Source organism: Sminthopsis crassicaudata, chromosome 3, assembly GCF_048593235.1.
Source record: "Sminthopsis crassicaudata isolate SCR6 chromosome 3, ASM4859323v1, whole genome shotgun sequence".
NCBI lineage: Eukaryota > Metazoa > Chordata > Mammalia > Dasyuromorphia > Dasyuridae > Sminthopsis > Sminthopsis crassicaudata.
The window spans coordinates 19864779-19885389 of NC_133619.1; the positions used below are offsets into that span (position 1 = coordinate 19864779).

A 20611-nucleotide genomic window follows, 5' to 3' on the forward strand; every position below is an offset into this window, starting at 1 on the left:
CGAATATGAATTTCAACAATCTCCAATTTTTTCCTGCCATTTGAGGAATTTGGACAATATGGAATCTCTTTCCCTAAGTATTCCAGGTATAGGAGTGCTTTGCATAAGTAAACTAGCCTCGTATTTTTTAAATCTAGTGTTTTTTATTGTTATTAAATGTTAGTGTATTTAATTGTGAAAGATGCTGATGTTTGAAAAAGAAGAAAAATAACATCCCTGAGCTCAAAATTCTTACCTTCTATTATGAAAGATATAAAATTGTTTAACTATGAAGAAAAAAATCATTAATCCTTCAGGTGGTTCAGATATATAGGTGGTGTTGCTTGAGTCAAAATTTAATGGTCCTTGGGAATATAAGACAAAAATGAAGATGGAGAGAAAGGAAGGTTTTGGCCAGACTGAGATGTACAGAAGTGGTGATGGCTTGGAAGAAATAACTTAAAAAACAAACAGATGAAAATATTAGAAAACGGAACTATAGGCCATGTACCCCTATCAATGGAGAATGGAGGAAGTATAATACCTATATGACATGGCATGGAAGGTAGTCTTGCGCCAAAATCTGATCCAGGCTAAGGTTGTACAGGAATAAGGAATATGGGAATATCCCCATATTAATAAGGATGAGGAATGAGAAAAATTGAATCTCTGAACAAGAACAAAAAAAGAACAGGGCATTGTATTGGAAAGATGATGCATGCAATAATTGATCAATAGCAAGTATTTATTAAGCAGTTCCTATGCCTTCAACATTGTGCACTTTGGAAATATAAATAGGTTCTTTTCTCAAGGAAATTATATTCTAGAGTGAAGATATAACATATTCACAGCTAAGCAAATACAGGATAGAAACAAAATAAATACATCCTGATTTGGACATGAGACATAAAATCTGATCCTTGAGCTAGGAGTTTCATGAATCTGAAGATAGGAAGCACTGTACTCAAGAAATGGGCAAAGCCTAGTCAAAGACATGAAAGTGATGTTGGAATGGTATTTTTGAAAAATAAGTCATTTAGTTCGATTGGAACATAGCTTAAGTGGTAAAGGGTAGGAGTAGTGATGTACGAGTAGTTTTGAAAGTTAGACTGGAGATAGATCATGAAAGAATTACATGCTAAAGAAAAGAGTTTATGTTTTATCATAAGGCCAGGGGAAATCAAGTAGTTGCTTCTGTCTATGTTTTAGGATTAGCAATTTCGTAATTAATGGAGGGAAAACTCAGTTGTAGGAATTAGGGCTAGAAAAGACATTAGAGATTGAGTGCTAAGATTCCTTTTTTATAGATGTGATGACTTTAAATAACTTGCTTGTGTTACACATGTAACAAGTGACAGAAATAGAGATCATAGTACAAGAGACGATGAGAATTTGGAGACTAATTAGGAAGCCATGTCAATAATTCATTTAGGAGATGAGAGATTCATAAGGTTTGGAGATAAGGGACCTCTGGTTAGTTCAATCCACTTATTTTACAGATAAAACAACTGAGGCTCAGGGAAATTAAGTGATATGCTAAGGTTGCACTCATAATAACAGAGGTAGAATTTGAACTCGGGTCCTTTTATTCTAGCAAAGTAAATCTTGAGCGGACCAAGAAGTCCTAAATCAGCTAGGTGGCTGGTGAATAGAAAGAAAGGAAAAGACACTGGATATAGGATGGGAGGGAGAGAATGAAAATAACTTTTTGAACCTGGGTTCTAGAAGAATGGTGATTGTCTTAACAGAAATGGGAAAGTTAGGTAGGGTAGAAGGTGTGGGGAGAATGATAATGAGTTCTGTGTTGGACACTTTCTTAAAATTTATTTTACTGCATATTAATTTATGAATCATGTTGGGAGAGAAAAAAAACAGAAGAAAAGGGAAATATCTTAAGAAAGGAAAAAAGACAGAAAAAGGAAATGAACATAGCGTGTGTTGTTCCCCATATTTCTTTTCCTGGAAGCAGATGGAATCACTGAACCATTGAAAACAACCAAGTCTTTCTATAGTCAAACATTGCACATTCTTGCTGTTATTGTGTACAATATACTCCTAGTTCTGCTTGGTTTGTTCAATATCAGTTCATGTAAATTTTTTTAGGACTTTCTAAAATCAGCTTTTGTTCATCATTTTTATAGAACTATTTATATAGAACTATTTATATTTCTATATATTTATATATTATATAGAACTATTTATATTTATATTTATATAGAAGGTAATAATATTCCATTACCTTCATGTACCACAGCTTGTTCAGCCATTCCCCAATTGATGGACACCTACTGATTTCCCAATTCTTTGTTACCATAAAAAGAGCAGCCACAAATATTTTTGCACATGTGCATCCTTTTCCCTCCTTTATGATTTCCTTGGGGTACAGACCTAGAAATGGCACTGCTGGGTCAAAGGGTATGCAGAGCTTTAATCAGAATGATTGAATCATTTCACAACTCTACCAACAATGCATTAGTGTCCCAATTTTCCCACATCCCCTCCATGTGTTGGACATGCTGAGTTTTTGATACCTGTATGATATTGAGATGAAAATGTCCAACAAACTGGTGCAAATACAGGACTGAAGTGTTGCAAATGTGGGCTGTTTTTATAGGTTTAGAATATGAGTTCTATGTATGGAATCTATGAAATCACCAAAAGAGAAATTGCAGACAAACAATATTCCAATATCAGGGATGATCCTTGAGTTGAGTCCAAAGACACTTTCTGAACAGGTTGGAAGAGAAACAGTTGAGTTTACTGTCATGAAACCATAGGGAGAAGACTATCTAGTTGGAGGGAGTGGTCCAAAGTTATCGAAAGGTCAACATCAAGAAGAGCAGCAGTCACAGGATTTAACAATAAGCAGGACAAAATTTGGTAAGAGCAGATCCCATGAGTAATGACATTGGGATTTGGATTGCAAGGGAGGCGGGAAAGGGGATGCAATGAGGGAAGGCAACAGCCATCTTACACATATCTTTAAATAATACTCTGTGTGTGGATCATTCAAAATCTAGGAATCTTCCACCATGATCTCCTCATTTTTTCCTATGTGTGTGATCTTGGACTCAGGTCCCTTCATTTGTTAAGTGAGGGATTTGGACTGGATCGTATCTCTCTAAGATTTCATGGTTCCCCTGAACCCTCGGGGCAAGAACTTCCTTCTCATCTCACCCAGAACGGATACCTTCATCTCTCTGAAAGCCTGGTTTTCCTTAATGGATAACCCCATCATTGTTTTCTGCACATGCTTTATTCAAAGGGTTCAATTTATAGGCACCCTCCTAAGTTCCAACTTAGTTGCACTGTATTTAAACACTGTAATGGGATGTGAAATGTATCTGCAGCCTGTGTTCATTTATACAGCTTTGACACTAATTACATTTTCTGTGTCAACAAATCTGCATGAGGCACAGAGTGCTCCTTTGAGCTGTCTTTCATGGAGGTTAAATATAATATGATACAATTCAAATGGGGCATCGGCAGCTGTAAGCAAAAACAATGTGGCAGAAATACCACCCGGGGCCATTTTTCATTTGTAACCCTTGCCTCCCGACCAGCTCTGCAGCCAATGCCACGTATGATTACTGTTTGTAGAGGTGGAAAGCACGATGCAGACATGTTCTCTACTAATGATCCACCAGGAAAAGGAAGTTTTTCCTATTGTGATCATAATCCTCTTATTGTCCCATTGCTGCCTTTTTTGGATTCAAATCCCATGCACTGACACTTTTATCTTTTTTAAAGAGAAAATTAATTAACTATGAAGAAATAAAGTGGTAAAAACTACATAAGAAGATAGGATCATAGAAAAAAAAATCTAGAAGATCATGCCATTTTACAAATGAGGAAACTGAGGCAGTTTGAATGAGTTATCCAGGGTTACAATAACAAAAAGCAGAGGTTAATGTTTGAACCCAGATCTTTTGGTAACAGTGCCAGACCCCATTTGGCATTTTCTTGGCAGAATCTTTTGTGATTTTCTTGTATCACTCATTTCTCTTCTCATATTTCCTCTACCTCTTACTTAATTTTCAAAATCATTTTTGAGCTCTTTTATTACATGAGACTAATTTTTAATTTTTGGAAGCTTTGGAAATAGGAATTTTGACTTTGTTATCTTCTTCTGAGTGTGATTTTATCCTATTTGTTATCATAGTAACTTTCTATGGTCAGAATTCTATTTTTTTTTCTATTGTTTGCTCATTTTTTCAACTTATTGACTTTAAAGTCTTTGTTAAAGTAGGACTCTATGTTCAGGGTGAAGAGTACATTCCCAAATTGCAGGGATTTTGTGCAATTGTTTTCAGAAACAGTTCTAGAACTTGTAAATTTTCAGCTCTTCCAAGGTGCTATGATGTAAGAAAAGATGTATTTACAATTGGATCTGGGCTGTTTGTGACCATAAGCATGGTTTTCTGCCCTGAAACGGTGAGAAGGGACCATGTTCCACTGTGGCTCTTGGGTGCTAGTGCTCCTCTTATCCCTGGGACTACCACCCAGAACTGGGACCCAGAACCTAAAATGGGCAAAGCCAAAGTAAGAGACTCCTGTAATTTCCTTCTGTCCAGTTGTTTACCCTCTTTACTGTCTGTGAACTGAGAGCTCCAGCAGCAGCTGCTGCTGATTCACTGGCTCACTCTCAAGGTCTCATCCTGGTTTGCTTGGACAGGTCTATGCTAGTGCCACATGCACTGAACTATCACACAAAGGCTTGAAGACTTTGCTGCTGACCTTCCAAGCTGCTGCTCCAGGAATTCTCTTACGACATTATTTTAAGTTTGGAAGGATTTGGGAGAGAATTCAGGATAGTCACTGCCTTTTCTCCCCAGTCTCGCCTCCACCCCCACAAAACATATTTAGGATGGGAGAATCAATACTGCATTGAAAGTCAGCCTTTGAGTCAGGAGGTTCCTGATTCAAATTTAACAATTGCTGTGTGACTCTAGACACTTTCCCCGTCTCCATCTATGAGTTGCTCGTAGAGTTTCTTCATTGGGCATACCATATCCCAATTAAGTTGTGACTTGAACTTTAAATTATTGCTTTCTCAAGCTAAATTATTTATATGACAAATTCATGATTCAAATTATATATTACACTTCACTCACCTTATCAAATTTGATCTTTGCAACCATCCTCTTAGTTTAAGCCACGTGAGAATGAGTGATTATCTCTATTTAAAAGACTAAAAAATTGCAGTTCGTAGACTAAAAGTCCACACACACACACACACACACACACACACACACACACACACACACAAGTATAACCAGTAAGTCTCCCAGGTGAAATTGAACTCAAGTCTTACTGACTTGTAATATTCTTCAACACTATGGATGTTTTCAAATTTTCCATATACATATTAAAACACTTAATAAAATTCCATATAAACCATTTCTTAGAACTGCACTTTAATGTAAGCAGCCTTTACAGATATTCTCTGCTTTGTCACACAGTAGAATTACCTTGTGACTAAATTTATTTATACATCATATATGTAAAAATAGTATTTGGGGAATATCATTTTTATGTCCTTGACAAAGACTAGAAAAATTCAATTGATACAATTAATCATAGAAAGGGAGAATGGGATACTTTGGTTTCCCAAACTTTAGAAAATAACTTTGCAAATTCTTTTTCCCCCTGAAATATGTAAGAGCATCTTGCTTGGCTCAGCAAATTCTTTTGGAGATAAGGATAAACAAGCCTAGAATTTTTGCTTCATTTTTCTAGGTAAGTTCTTTTAGAGTGCATGTAGAGATAATATTCCTTCAAGCATTTTCTTTTTTCATTTTAAAAAAATCAATCTCCATTTGGCATAAAGATAGATTTTGAATTCTAATAGAGAATTTATTAAAATTTTAAAAATTGTGAATTGTGGGACTTTACATATATGATAAGAATAGTGTATAAGGAATAATATGACGTGGCACATAAAATTGAATATTTTGAGCAGGGCTAGACTTATAAATAGACAAAAATCCATCTATTTAAGTGTAAGCTTGAACTGGCTTCATGAGAGTTGCTTGTTAAATTTTCCGTGTGAGCATTTATAGCTCAGAAATTGGCAAATGCTACAAATTAGGACTTTATTTATTCTTTCATGAGTTGTTTACTTTTATGATAGTGATGGAAAAATGTTAATCATGAAGATTACATATGAAAGTATGTGGTAAATATAAAAGTGTTTGAATAATTTCAGAGAAAAAATAATTTGGGATATTATTTTCTAAAGTTTGGGAAACCAAAATATACCATTCTCCCTTTCAGTGATTCAATGGCATCAATTTCATTTTTTCAGTACAAGTGAACAACATAAAATATTATTCAAAATATTATTTTTTCATATATGATATACATGTAAATTCTGTCACAATTTGCAAAGCCAATTGTTAAACATTTGTCAATATTCAAATGTGTGTTATGTATAGACTTTTAAAATGTAATTGAAATTTATCACAATTTTTTTTTAACTTTTTCTCTTATTTTTTTATGAGCTTCTTTCTGTTCTTTCTGTGTCACTGTACTAATGAACTAAAATTTATGGAAAAATAGAAAAGAATGACAAATGCTTCCTGAAAACAGGTTTTGATAATAGTAAAGAGGGAAAATATTGAAAACAATGGCCATCTGAAGGGGAGGTAAAAGTATTTTCTTAGAGAATGGGGAAAGGGGAGGAAATATCATTTAGGATTTAGAAAACAATATACATAAACATATTATTGGAAGCTTAATATTTTAATTTCTATTCAGTCATTTTTTAAGTCACATCCCACTTTTTGTTTTGTTTTGTTTTGTTTTGCAGGAGTGTTGTTTGATTATTTGATTATTATTATTACTTGTTTGATTTGTTTTGTTCTGTTTTTTGGTAAACATATTGGAGAGGGTTGCTATTTCTTTGTCCAGCTCATTTTACAGATAAGGAAATTGAGGCAAACACAAGATTAATGACCTACTTGGCTAGGATCACATGGCCAGTGATTTGAACTCAAGAAGATTAGTTTTTTTCTGACTCCAAGCCTGTTATCCACTCAGCCCATCTGCTCTAAACTTCAGTTTGCATACATAACATTCTCATCCTGAAAAATTCACTAGAAAATAAAACCTGCAGCAGTAAAATATTTGTTAACAGAAAACCAGGGCAGAAAAATAAAATACTGTATTCCTAAGGCCTTTTCTAATGTTTCTATTGAGTAAACAGTTTCAGTTTTTTCTTTTTTTATATGACGTGATTCAGAAAAAGCTATAAAACATGTTTATATAAAAAACCAAAGGATTTATGTAAGTGGCTAAAGACCATAAGCTATTATAACTTTTATAGATAAATATTTTAATCCTAAATCATGTTTGTTCTAATAAAAATAAACTTCTAACATATGTATAAAAAAAAACACATGAAAACAAGTTGTAAATATAAAAGCCCAAAACATCTAATGTACAATGGAGAATGATATCTTACTCATAAGTAAATAGCTTGAGCTTTTAAAGGACCTTGGTAAGAATATTTATTTATTTAAAGCTGGAGAAATATCCGTGTAAAAATAGCTTGAAGTAGACCTAAATTGATATAGGACAGTGCTGCAGACTTCAGAGCTATAAAGGAATATAGTATCTTGATTTCCATATTACTGTTTTATGACTAAAAAAGATAAAAAAAATAAATCATGGAACATTTGGTGACTGATTTAAGATATAGAAAAGACTAAATTGACAGGGGAAATTTAGTGAATCATAGCTTTTTTTTTTTTTTAATGAAAGGTGAGCTGCTAAGAGTTAAGTGGGTCTCAAAACCATCAAGGAATTAGGAACACAGAAGACTGGAGTAGAGAATTTAAAATACACTTGAGATTGGAGGAGGTAGAGAAGGGCTTTAAAAAAGTACTTTAGCTTTTAGACCTATGCATTTGATACAAGGCTGGAGCTAAGGGATTATTGGTTTTTACCAGAGAATTTACTTCACTGGCTAAGAGATTCAATAATAGCTATTGCCCTTCTATAGTACCTGGTATTGAAAAGAGGTGAACCTTCTCTTAAGGGCCTATTGCTTTCTTGCTTGAAAAGGAAGAAAGGGTTGTAGTTGAAACTACTCCTTAGATACAACAAGAGTTAAATTGCTGGGAGTTCAGTTCTGCCTGGAAATTCAGTTTTCAAGTTACTGAAAGGTACTAAGTTAGTGTGCTAAATCCAGAAATATCTACTTCAAATTTTGCAAAGATTAAAAGAGAATGTTGTTCATATTAAACAGTGATATTTTCTAAATGTAAGCTTCCAAGCTTTTCTTTTTTTTTTTTTTTTTTTCTGATTTTGGTATGGATGGTTTTGATGGAAAGTTTTTATATCCTATATTTTAGTCAAGAAAAGAAGATTTGTCCAGAGGAAGAAAGGTGAGGACCAAGAATTAAACAATAAACAAAGATACAATTCATGTTCCAACTAAATGAATAGACAAATTAATCAATAAAATCCACTTAATTTATTTTTTTACAAGATAGTTGCGGTTAAGTGACTTTCCCAGAATCACACAGCTAAGAATTGTGAAGTATATGAGACTCACATTTGAACTCAGGTCCACCTGATTCCAAGGCTGGGGCTCTCTCCATTGTGCCTTCTAGCTCCCCTTTGAATTATTTTTTTTAACTTTGATAATATTGTCATTTTTATTATATTGGCATACTTCAGCCATCAATACTGAACATTTCCCCAGATATTTAAGTTGCACTTTATTTCTTTAAGGAATGCTTGCAATTTAATCTATACAAATATTTCATGGGCTTTGGTAAATTGATCCCCAATATTATGTGCATTTTAAATGTTTCTTTGGATATCCCTTTCAATTACCTTAAATTAAATTTTAAAAGAGTAACATCAAAGGAATAATTGTGGACATCAGCATGAAGAATATGGTAAATGAAACCTCTATCCAATGGCAAAAAACAACAACAACAACAACAACAAAAACAACAACAACAACAACAAAAACCCCCCAAAAAAACAATTTGTTTTACCAGTGTAAAACTGGGGAATATGCCAAAATTGTTCTATCTTTCTGAGCAATAAAAATGCAATAATCTACTTCTTGTGGATTATATATATATATATATATACCTGAAAAAGAATGCAAAGTAGAGAGATCAAGGGATCCAGAAGACATAATCTCAATATTTATTCCTTGCTGTACTTTCATTCAGCCAGTCATTTTCACTCTGGAACTCGTTTTCCTCATCTGTTACATGAGGGTGTTAATATGGTGATCTATAAAGTTAATTAGAGGGATAAATAAATAAAGTTAATTAGCCCTGCCATTTCATTGGAAAAAGGAAATCATGGATAAGTAAGTTATTTCTACCCAGTGCAGGCTGGAGAAACACCTGCATCTTATTCTAAGGTTTGATTATTGTGAAAAATTAAATTCTTTGCCTCCATCACCTTGTCTTAGTCACTGTATGTTGCCTCGGGCAAACTAAGACCTGTTGAAGACTTTAGCTAAAAAAGACCAAGTCTCCCACTGCATCCAGGGCCATTTCCAGTCTTCCTGATGTAGATCTGGCCACTGGACCCAATGGCTCTGGAGTGGAAAATGAGGCAGTTGACCTTGCCCAGCCCTTCCTCCCTTCAATCCGCTTCAGTTATAGGTCATATTATCACCTCTTCTTGGAGACTGAAGGACAAAACAGTAATGCTGGGGTAGGTGCTTCTTCAAGCTCTGAGATGTTAGGAGCAATGAGTTGGCACATTTTAAGTCAGGATGTGTCAGAATCAGACCATAAATATAGCTTTTTATTCTTCCTTTAGAGCCCAGCTCTCTGGAAAATAGGTCAAACTGGCTCAAATGTATGTCAATAAACTTACATATACACCTCATCCCCAAATTATTATATATTAATCATCATGATGTATAATGACCATATATAAATATATAATTGTTGATCACATATAGATATGTCTATAAACCCATTCATAATACATTTCTTGCAAATATAATAGATATATTTATAATATAGGTTATTCAGAGATATGTGTTATATATATATGTGTGTGTGTGTGTGTGTGTGTGTGTGTGTGTGTGTGAGTGTGTATACACACACACACACACACACACAATTATTCAAAGGTATATAGACCAAAAATCAGGTTACTTGTTTGTTTTTATTTAAAGTTTTTTGAATAAGACACTTTTTTAAAGAGGTAAAATATAAAAATTCAAGAAATGTGATTTAATAGTTTGGTTAACAATGATTTTTTTAATTCATTGATTATAGGTTTTATGAAAGAGTGAAATACTCAGATTGACTCCATATCTAGATACTATTTGTTCTCCTGAAGGAAAGACTGGGTCCCTGATTTAGTAGCCTCCTTTTGTACATGTAAGTACTGTTTTATGAACAACAATAAGTAATCTTGCTAGGCAGTAATCTGCATCTGTGGCTCTACTAGAGAGAAAATTATGGAATTTAGTTCCTTGACTTATAGCAGAATGGTTTCAGAGAAAATCTATTAGACAGAGAGCTGGAAAACTTGCTTCATAAGGTTTTTAAAATTTTTGTTTTTCTTTAATTCTTCTTACTCCCTGTTGTCTCAAATTTATTTTCTCCTTCCTACCTCCTTCCCACTTTTTAAAATGCTATTTAATGAAAGAGACTATATGAAAAAATGAAAAATTCAAGTTTCTCTGTTTTTTGTTTCCTTTTTATTTTTTTATAAAATTTTATTTTATATTTATTTATAAAAATATTTTAATTTAATTTATTTATTTTTATTTTTTATACTTTTTTGTTTATTTGAAAAGTTGACTGAATAAAGAGTCTCCCACAAAGTGATGAATTGGATAGAGGCCTGGACCTGGGGTTTGGAAGACCTGTGTTCAAATGTAAAGCTCAAACATGTATCCTTGAAAAAGTCATTTAACCTAAGCTTATCTTAGTTTCCTCATCTGTAGAATGGGGATAAAGATAACATCTAATTCCTAATGTTGTTATGAGGAAAAAAAATATAATATTTGTGATGTTTTTTGTAAATATTTCACCAATGCTGGCAGTTTCTATTAATAATAGGCTACTAAGTAGTGCCATAGAGCACAGTATGTTGGACCAGAAGTCAGGAAACTAATTTTCCTGAGATCAAATTCAGCCAAAGATACTTACTAGTTATTTGAGCAAGTTACTTAACCCTATTTGTCTCAATTTCTTTGTCTATAAAATGATTTGGAGAAGGAAATGGCAAACTATTTCAATATCTTTGCCAAGAAAACTGGAGAGAGAAAGGATTAAAACTACTAAACAATAAAAACAATTTATCACAATTGTATAAAAATAATAGTTATGTATTCACTAGATTCTGTCTAATAAAATAGTTTTCTAGTGGAATCTAAGATTTAATAGGATTTGACTCTCAGATTAGGAGCATTTGCTGGGTTAGAAGAAAAGAAAGGGCCAAAGATGGATCCATGATTACAAAGTCCTAATATTCCTTCACAGAGTTCCAGGTCCTCATTCCTGTAACCTAGCAATAAAGTTCAGCATTGCTAATATTTGATTATCTCAATTCTAACAGCTAGCATGGTTCTCATGGTTAATGGTGAGGAAGAAGAGATGGATAACCAAGGATGATGAATCATTGAGGAGTTGGATTGGGCCAGGGCTAGGACCTAGCAGAAGGAATATCCAAATTTATGAGAACTGGGGTCACAAACTGGGGTCAACAGGTTTAGAATAGGAAGATACTTTAGGAGCTCTTGAGTCCAATGCTTTTGTAGACAGAGTTGAAGAATTTTAGGCCAGAAAGAGAAAAATGCTTTTCCCCAGGTCACAGTGATAGGATTGGGATTTGACTCCAAATTCAGCATCGTTTCTAATGTACTAGAGACCTTTTGAAGAAGTGCAGCATCATGTACATGTTAATCATGTTTAAGTATATTCATTAAAATATTTATTTTTCTAAAACTCATTGACCTTTATCTATACATAGCATATTAGATGATCTATATCAAGTGAAATTTTCAATATGGAATCTATTCTATACATTCATATATATATATATGAATGTATTTAGATATATTTACATGTGTATATATTTTATACATACACACACACACACACACATATATATATACATATATATATATATATATATATATATATATATATATATATATATATATAGTATTTTTGAGAAAATTTTTGAAATTTTATCACATAGATTCTTGATTGAGATGGAAAATATGAAATATCTTAGGGTTCATCCAAACATATGTTAATGATGAAAAAAGCCAAATAAAATAATCAAAGGGAAAAAAAATACCATTTATCTTTCTCATCTCTTAAAATATGATGAAAGGATAGAAAACCTGAAGCAAGAACCCCTTCAGGTTTCAACGATACTCAGTAAGTTAAGCAAATTGGATAGTTGGAAAATAATATTTTAGAAAATATTTTGCAATTAATATGTTAATAGCATAGATAACTTGAAAGAAACAAAATGAAATTTACAATAATATAAGCTATCAACATAAAAAGCAAGAAAAAAATAAGAATTTTAACCATGCAATCTCAGCAAAGGAAATTGAACAAGTCAGGAAAATATTCCTTAGAAGATAGTAGGGAATTGGGAGTGAGAGGGGAGAAAAGGTCCTAAAGACCAGATGAATTTACTAGTGGATTCTAACAACCACTAGTAAATTATTAATAAATATGACAACCATACATAAATTATTTATAATAATGATGAATATTTATAAAGTACTCATTATGTTCCAGCACTATTGTATTTAAGTAGTTTATGATTATTATCTCATTTATTCTTCATAAGGACTCTGAGAAGTAGGTGCTAGCCAGACAAACATGATAAGTCACTTACTCAGGGTCACAGAGTAAACATATAAGGTGGAATTTGAACTCAGATTTTCTTGACTCCACCATATCATTTAGCTGCCCTTATAAAATAGATAAAAGTGACATCCTATCAAATTTCTTCTTATGAAATAAATATGACTTTGATACTTAAGATGGGATAAAATAAAACAAGGAAAGAAAATAATAGCTTAATATCTTTAAATAATATTGATGCTTGAATATTGGATAATATAAGCAAAAGCTCTATAGCAACATATTAAAAAATAATTCATTATAATTAAGTTGGATTTACCCTAGGAATGTAGGTTTATTTTGTCAGTAATTAATATTTTAAAAACCATTAATAAAATAATAATAAATTGTGCATTTATACCAATATGTGAAAAAAGAAATAAATCAATAAACTACTCATTTAGCTTTAAAAAACTAGGAAGCAGTGGAATAAATATAATTTTTCCTTTGGATCTATTGAAAACCAAGAACCTGCAGTATCTGTAGTAGAATAACAGTAGAAAAAAATTTACAATAGAATAAAACACAAAGCAAAGAAACTTAATTTTGCCACTACTTTACAATATTGTTGTAGAAATGTTTCCCTTGGGAATGTGCAAGAAAAACAGAAATTGAGAGAATAAATATAAGCAAAAAGGAAAGAAAAAAACACTATTACTATTTGTAGATGATGCATATATGTACATATATATATGTATATAATGATCTACTTCAAATATCCTTTGGAATGAACTATAAAATGAGTAACATCAGGGAAGAAACAAGTTGTAAAATGAACTCATAGAAGTCATTGATTCTTCTGTTTATTGCTAGTAAGAAGAGAGAGAAAAAGAAATTACATTCAGAATAACTAGAGAATATATAAAATGTACATCCTCCTACAACATGTCAACAACATGTATGGATATAATTGCAAAATAATTTGTTGCAAAAATAATGAAAATCCAAATAACTGAAGAGATATTGATTGTCCACAGTTGAACCAAGATATAAAATACAAATGACAACACTATTCAAATTAAGTTACAGATATATTGTCATATAATCAAACTGTAAAAAGGGTTATTTTTTTGATTCAAACAATAATATTAACTAAGTAATTGGATGAAACAAAAGGCCCTAAATTTCCAAGGAAATGATGGGGAAAAAATAAGAATGAAGGGTAATATCACTAACAAATTCCAAAATAACTTTAAAGCAGTAATCATCATAATGTTTTGGCACATGTTAAAAACAAAAATAACAATGGTAAACATTAAATAAATATTATAAATAATAAATAAATAAATGGACATCATACCATCGTATTTTATAAACCCAACACACCTCAGAATTATGAGATGAGAATCACATTTTCTAATAAATACTATGATCTGGAAAAATATCCAATATTTTCATCAATGGTCGTAATAAAAAATTTAGATTTTAAGTATGTTGAAGAACTACTTTTTAGCAATGCTGTGAAATAAGTCATAGATGTTAAATTCATCAAATTCTCTCATGACACCAAAATTATATTGAAAGTAAATGAAATAAGAGAGTCAAAATCCAAACAGATCTTGGCCTTTGAAATGAATCTAAGATGATAAAATTAAATAAGAATAAATGGAAAAATTTACTATGCTTGGATTAAACAAATAAACTTCACAGGTATAAAATAGGGAAACCATCATTAACGTGCTTTGTTTCAAAAATTGGGATGATTTAGTAGATTTTAATGAGAACGAAGATCAGAATTCTGCTGAGCCTTAAAATCTAATTTAATAGTGGACCTTGTTAAAATAATTAGAAGAATGGCTAACTTTATATAGCTTTAAGTGTCAGATATTATGCAATCACTTTACAATCTGATCTTCACAACCATGTGAGAGAAGGACTATTATAATCAATATCTTACAGAAGAGCAAACTGTTAAAAACTGAGGCTAAGTGACTTGTTCAGGGTCTCATAGCTGGTAAGTTTGTTTGAGGTCATATTTGAACTCAGGTCTTATATCTTGGATTAGAACTCAAGTCTTATACCTATCTTCTTAGAAGCAGTAAAGTCCCTCCCGGAAGACCAATGAATTATTTACTGTTCCTATGTTGTGCAAATTCATGAATATTTTATGAGTATAGAATATTTAGGTGAAGACTGAAATCATGTAACACGCTTACTCTCTGCCTGCTCCTAGGTAGATATACTTTGGCATTGAAATAGTTTTCTCTTCCTTTTGGGATTTTTTTTTAAATTATGCAAATAAGAAAGGATTAGCAGCATGAATAATAATTAATTGATTTAATTTTGGTAACACCAGATCTAGAAAACTTCTTGCCATGGGTGAAAAAACCATACCTATCACTCAAGGTAACCACATTTTCCCTGTGCAAATAGCACATTTCTCTTTATTTAATTCTCATTTAAATTTTTGCCAAAGGAAAAGAGCTATCCCAATTGACTGATGGACTTCCATGACAATGAAAGGGAAGCACAGTCCTTAGAATTAGTAGCCCAAATCTGGGGAAACAATACTATGTACAGTACTTTGCAATGTTCTCCCACACAAAATCTGCCAAGCAATTATTTTCTGGCAATAAAAATCCTTAAATTTCAGTAACTCATTATCTTTAACTGGCAATGCTAATAAAATACAATCTGGGAGTCTAAAAATTCTATTGCCCTTATTTTGAAAGTACTACATATTAAAGCAGGGCCAATGACTGTCCCAAAAAATATTTTGAAGGCTAGCTTTTGGGGGAAAATAGCAATATAAAAAAGAAAGAAAGAAGGAAAGAAAGAAAGAAAGAAAGAAAGAAAGAAAGAAAGAAAGAAAGAAAGAAAGAAAGAAAGAAAGAAAGAAAGAAAGAAAGAAAGAAAGAAAGAAAGGAAGGAAGGAAGGAAGGAAGGAAGGAAGGAAGGAAGGAAGGAAGGAAGGAAGGAAGGAAGGAAGGAAGGAAGGAAGGAAGGAAGGAAGGAAGGAGGAAAGAAAGAAAGAAAGAAAGAAAGAAAGAAAGAAAGAAAGAAAGAAAGAAAGAAAGAAAGAAAGAAAGAAAGAAAGAAAAAGAAAGAAAGAAAGAAAGAAAGAAAGAAAGAAAGAAAGAAGGAAAGAAAGAAAGAAAGAAAAAGAAAGAAAGAAAGAAAGAAGGAAAGAAAGAAAGAAGGAAAGAAAGAAAGAAAGAAAGAAAGAAAGAAAGAAAGAAAGAAAGAAAGAAAGAAAGAAAGAAAGAAAGAAAAATTATAATGAAAATCCATTATTTTGCACAATGTCAAATCCTAGGACAAATACTAAAACATTGTTTATTGTCAATTGAGGTACATGCCCCATTCCCTCCTTCCTATGTAATAATGTGCATTCATCCTCTCCTTCCCCTTCTCCTCCTTTCCTTTTTCTTTTCCTTCTCCTTTCCCCTTCCTTTCCCCTTCTCACTTCCCTTCTCCCTTCCCTTTCCCTTCCCCTTTCTTTTCCCTTTCCCTTTCCCTTTTTATTTCCTTTCTCTTTCCCTTCTCTTTCCCCTTCCCTTCACCCTTTCCTTTCCCTTTCCATTTCTTTTCTCTTTTCTTTCCCTTTTCCTTTACTTTTTCTTTCTCTTTCCCTTTTCTTTTCCTTTCCCTTTCCCTTTCTTTTCCCTTTCCCTTTCCCTTTTTATTTCCTTTCTCTTTCCCTTCCCCTTCCCCTTCCCTTCACCCTTTCCTTTCCCTTTCCCTTTGTTTTCTCTTTTCTTTCCCTTTTCTTTTACTTTCTCTTTTTCTTTCCCTTTTCTTTTCTTTTCCCTTTCCCTTTCCTTTCTCTTTCCCTTTCCCTTTTCCTTCCCTTCTTTCCTTGGAGAGAATAGATTCTTCTCCTCTTGGTATTTCTCTAGGATACAGATTTTACTGCATGGCTCAATCTGAATTTTTAGTCAACTTTACTTTTCTAGTGTGCACATTTAACTCAATTTCTCTTTCACAATACTGCCTAAAATTGATCTTAGTCCATAACTCTGAAGATGTCTTTTGCCACCCCTTCATCTTATCAGTCTTCTCATAGTACACAGTGCTTAGCTCTGCTGATGAGGCCTTTATCCATCTGGCCCCAGGTGCCTTTGTGGACTGGCCTCCTCCTACTCTCTTATGTTAATACAGTCAGACTGATTCATATATTGTGCAACAAACATACCTCCCAATTTTTATACCTCTGAGCTTTGGATCCTCCCACTCAAATCTCACTGAAATTTCTATCCTTTTCTCTACTTTCCCAAATCCTGTTCAGTCTTCAAAACTGAGCTAAATACTAAAAAACAAAGGGTGGGAGTGTGAGGGGGAGCTGTTGAAATGAGCTTATTCATTCATCCCAAAGAGTATTTAATTATCTCCTATGTACAGGGTGTCACTGTGATAGGTGTTGGGGTGAGAAAGCAAACGCTTAACCACGCTCTCTCATGGATGCTGAATTATTTCTGGGGAGAAAAAATGTACACATCTAATAATCCCCCCAAAACACAAGGCAAACTTTGGAGTAAAAGGTACTAGAAGATGGGGGAAATTAGGAAAAGCATCATAAACTAGGAAGATCTTTGAAAGAAATGAGATTCTAAAAGGTAGGGGTGAGATGAGACAATTTCTTGACATGAAAGACATTGTTTTCTTGTCTTACTCAGAATGGTAAAAATAACTTTAGAAACTGAGTAGTTTCAGGAAGTCTATTAGGGCATTCACCATTGAGAGGGCTGGCAGAAAAGAAATGAGGACAAGAAGGATAAAGCCTGGAAAGGTTAAAGTCAAAAGTCAGCCTTTGAAATGTGCTCCCGTCAATTTTCTTTTTCTTTGCTACGTTCAATCTCTCAATTTCTGACTTTATTTTCTCCTGTCTTTACACATGTCCAAGTGATCCCTCCCTTGAAAAGTAAGCCCTTCCCTTAATTTTGTTGGCAAAGTCTGCCTAGTCCCTCTATTTCTCTCCATTATTTTAGGGTCAGACTTCTTTTTTATATTTTTATTTATTTTTCTTTTTTATTAAAGCTGTTTTTCAATTTTCAAATCATATGCATGGATAAACTTTCAACATTGATGGGGCCAACTTCTTATGTCATTGGCAGTTGCTGTCATCCAGTCTCATCGCTTCCTCCCCCAGTCTCTTCTAAAAGAATCATTTTGACTTTTGTCCCCACCAAATCTCACAAATCTATGGAATCCAATGAAAAAACGACCTTTTCTGAAAGCTCATTTTTGGTCTTCTCTCTACATGATTTATCGTTGCTATCCACGCCTAGCTTCTGGAAATCTCATTCCCTTGGCCTCCATGACTTGAAATGACTTTACTTTTTTCTCTAAAACTGCTTCTTCTGACTTGATTAATGACTCCCCCCTTTTTTCTCCTGTCCCTTAAATGTGGATCTTCCATTTCCCCCTCCAAACTCTACTCCAGCATCCAGTTGTATGCCATTCTGTACATTTAATCCATCAAAAAGACATGCATTAAGCTCCTACTATGTGCCAGGGTTAGTGCTAAGTGTTGAAGGTGCAAATAATGAAATAGTCCTCGCTTTCAAAGATCTTCCAATCTAGTGGACAGATGTACTACCATGCACAAAATGCCTATAAAGAGAGTTGATACAAGTATTGCCTTCTGCATCCTTTGTGTTTCATTTAAATGCTTCCTTTTTTCTCCTCTCATGCAAAGATCCCTCTTCTACTTTGGGGCATTTTTTCTGGCTGTCCCTCAAGCCTGGTTTGCTCTCTCTCCTCTCTTCTGCCTCATTGAATCCCCAGTTCCTCCTAAAGCCCAGCTCGAGCATCACTTCTGCTGGATCCCCAGCTGCTCATGCTTCGCGTTCCAACTTCCATCTGCTGTGATAGTACCCATTATATGTGAACTTACACCCATAGTTTCTCTCCTATTACAAGGACAGGGGAACTGTGAGTTTGGTATCCCCAGCACCACAATTGTTGATTAATTGAACATAATTTCAGAGCCTACAGGAAATGAATACAAGCTAGACAAGTCCAAGTGATGTATACAAGTAACTTCCCAATAAGTGTATTTCTACTTTCTGACTTCTAAGCTTAGATAGTGGGATAATGTCCACACTAGATTGGACAGCCCTTAAAACTCTATGCAAAAGTGATATATAATAATATTTGTGACTACCTTCCTCCTCTTCCAGAGCTAGTGTCCCAGATGCTGCTCCCTAGGTGGCCTTCGAGCGTCTTGGAGACTGGGAGATAGCAGACTATCGTGTCTCCTGTAATTGTGACAGCCCCTGGCATTCAGTGGGGCAGAGGCTGAAGGCTCATCCACTTGCTGTGTCCCAGGGGTGGGGCACGTGATGTCACACTCACCTGTGACACCCAAGTCCAAAGATCCTGGCAATTTGAAACTCAGAAGGCTGGAGCCAAGATGGTGAAGACCTGGGCCATCCCGTGCTCTCTGACACCTTGAAGATGTTTTACTGGAAGACCAACTTGGAAGCCCTTTGGAGGATTTCCAATCTCACCCCCTTTACCCAGAAGCACCTGAAGAAGGTCTACGCCAGCCTAGCCCTCTGCATGCTGGTGGCAGCCACGGGTGCCCACCTGAACGTGGCGGCCCACCTCTTCGAGGCCGGCTTTCTCTCAGCGCTGAGCTCCTTCGTGATTCTCTTCTGGCTGCTGATCACCCCCCACCGAGATGACACGGAGCCCAAGAGACTGCTCCTGCTGGGGGGCTTCGCTTTCCTCATTGGGGTCGGGCTGGGCCCTGAACTGGACTCCTGCATCGACACTGACCCCAACATCGTCCCTTCCTCCTTCATGGGCACAGTGATGACCTTCAGCTCCTTCACCCTGAACGCCTTCTACGGCCGCTGCCTCGGCTGCCTCTGCCTGGGGGGCATCTTGCTGTCCGCCCTCACCCTGTTGCTCCTCTCTTACCTAGGGAACCTCTTCTTCCTGTCCAGCTGGCTCTCCCAAGCCAACATGTACCTCGGCCTGGCGTTCCTGTGCGGACTTGTGATTTTCGACACGCAGCTCATCATCGAGAAGGCAGAGAGAAAGGACGAAGATTACATTTGGCACTGCATGGACCTGTTCCTGGACTTTGTTACCCTCTTCAGGAAATTCATGGTGATCATTGAAATGAATGAAAAGGGCAAACTGAAAAGGCAATAAAAGGACGACCATCTGACATTTTTCTCGTTGGCTCTTTTCTTACAAACCCAAATTTTCTCTTTTTACCAACAGCAGGAGGCATATCAGTGAAAAAGAAAGGCATTGATTAAAAAATAAAGCTTTGGCCCTCTCTTGATTTCCATTATGTCATTTTTTAAAATTAGAAAACAGCATCAGATCTTTTAAAATTCTGGCCTTTTGGTTCCTGGGTTTCCATTTATCACCTCTTCTCTAGCCTTTCTCCCATCTTTCATTCTTTTCTCCATCTAATCAGAGACCTAACTAGGGTGGACAACAGAACTTTTCCCCAGTGGTTCAATCTAGAGGAGAAGCACCAAGGCTGGAAGAAGATAAGCTTTGGGGTGGAGATGATGACCTAGTTCCCTCCATAATGAAAGTGCTGTCCTTTCAGGGGGCCTTCTCTTAGAATTCTGCTCATAGAGGAAAGTGCATGGCAGCCAGACTGGCCCAGAATCTGCAGCGGCAGGCTAAGAACATTTCCTAGTTCTGTGACCCTGGGCAAGTCACTTATGCCCAAATGCCTCAGCAAAAAAGAAAAAAAAAGATGCTTAGGATTAATTGTGTGTGTTTGTGCGTTAGTGTTGGGGGTAGGATGCTTCATGAAGGGGCACATGGGTTACCAGGCTCTTATTTATTTGTTT

General features: G+C 34.7%; 1 long non-coding RNA gene and 1 pseudogene across 3 annotated transcripts in view; one reads left to right on the top strand and one right to left on the bottom strand.

Moving 5' to 3' along the window:
- LOC141560249 (uncharacterized) overlaps positions 1–19053 on the bottom strand; it is a 65073-nt gene extending 46020 nt beyond the window's left edge. For 2 of the 3 annotated variants that reach the window (XR_012487675.1, XR_012487674.1), the window contains exons 1-2: positions 18952–19053; positions 9091–9237 (exon numbers count right to left, since the gene is read on the bottom strand). This is a non-coding gene — a long non-coding RNA (uncharacterized LOC141560249). The remainder of the gene's footprint in view (positions 1–9090; positions 9238–18951) is intronic. The other variant, XR_012487673.1, reaches the window with a different exon arrangement.
- Positions 19054–19059: 6 nt separating this feature from the next.
- Positions 19060–19967, top strand: LOC141560248 (bax inhibitor 1 pseudogene; annotated as a pseudogene).
- Positions 19968–20611: the final 644 nt, after the last annotated feature.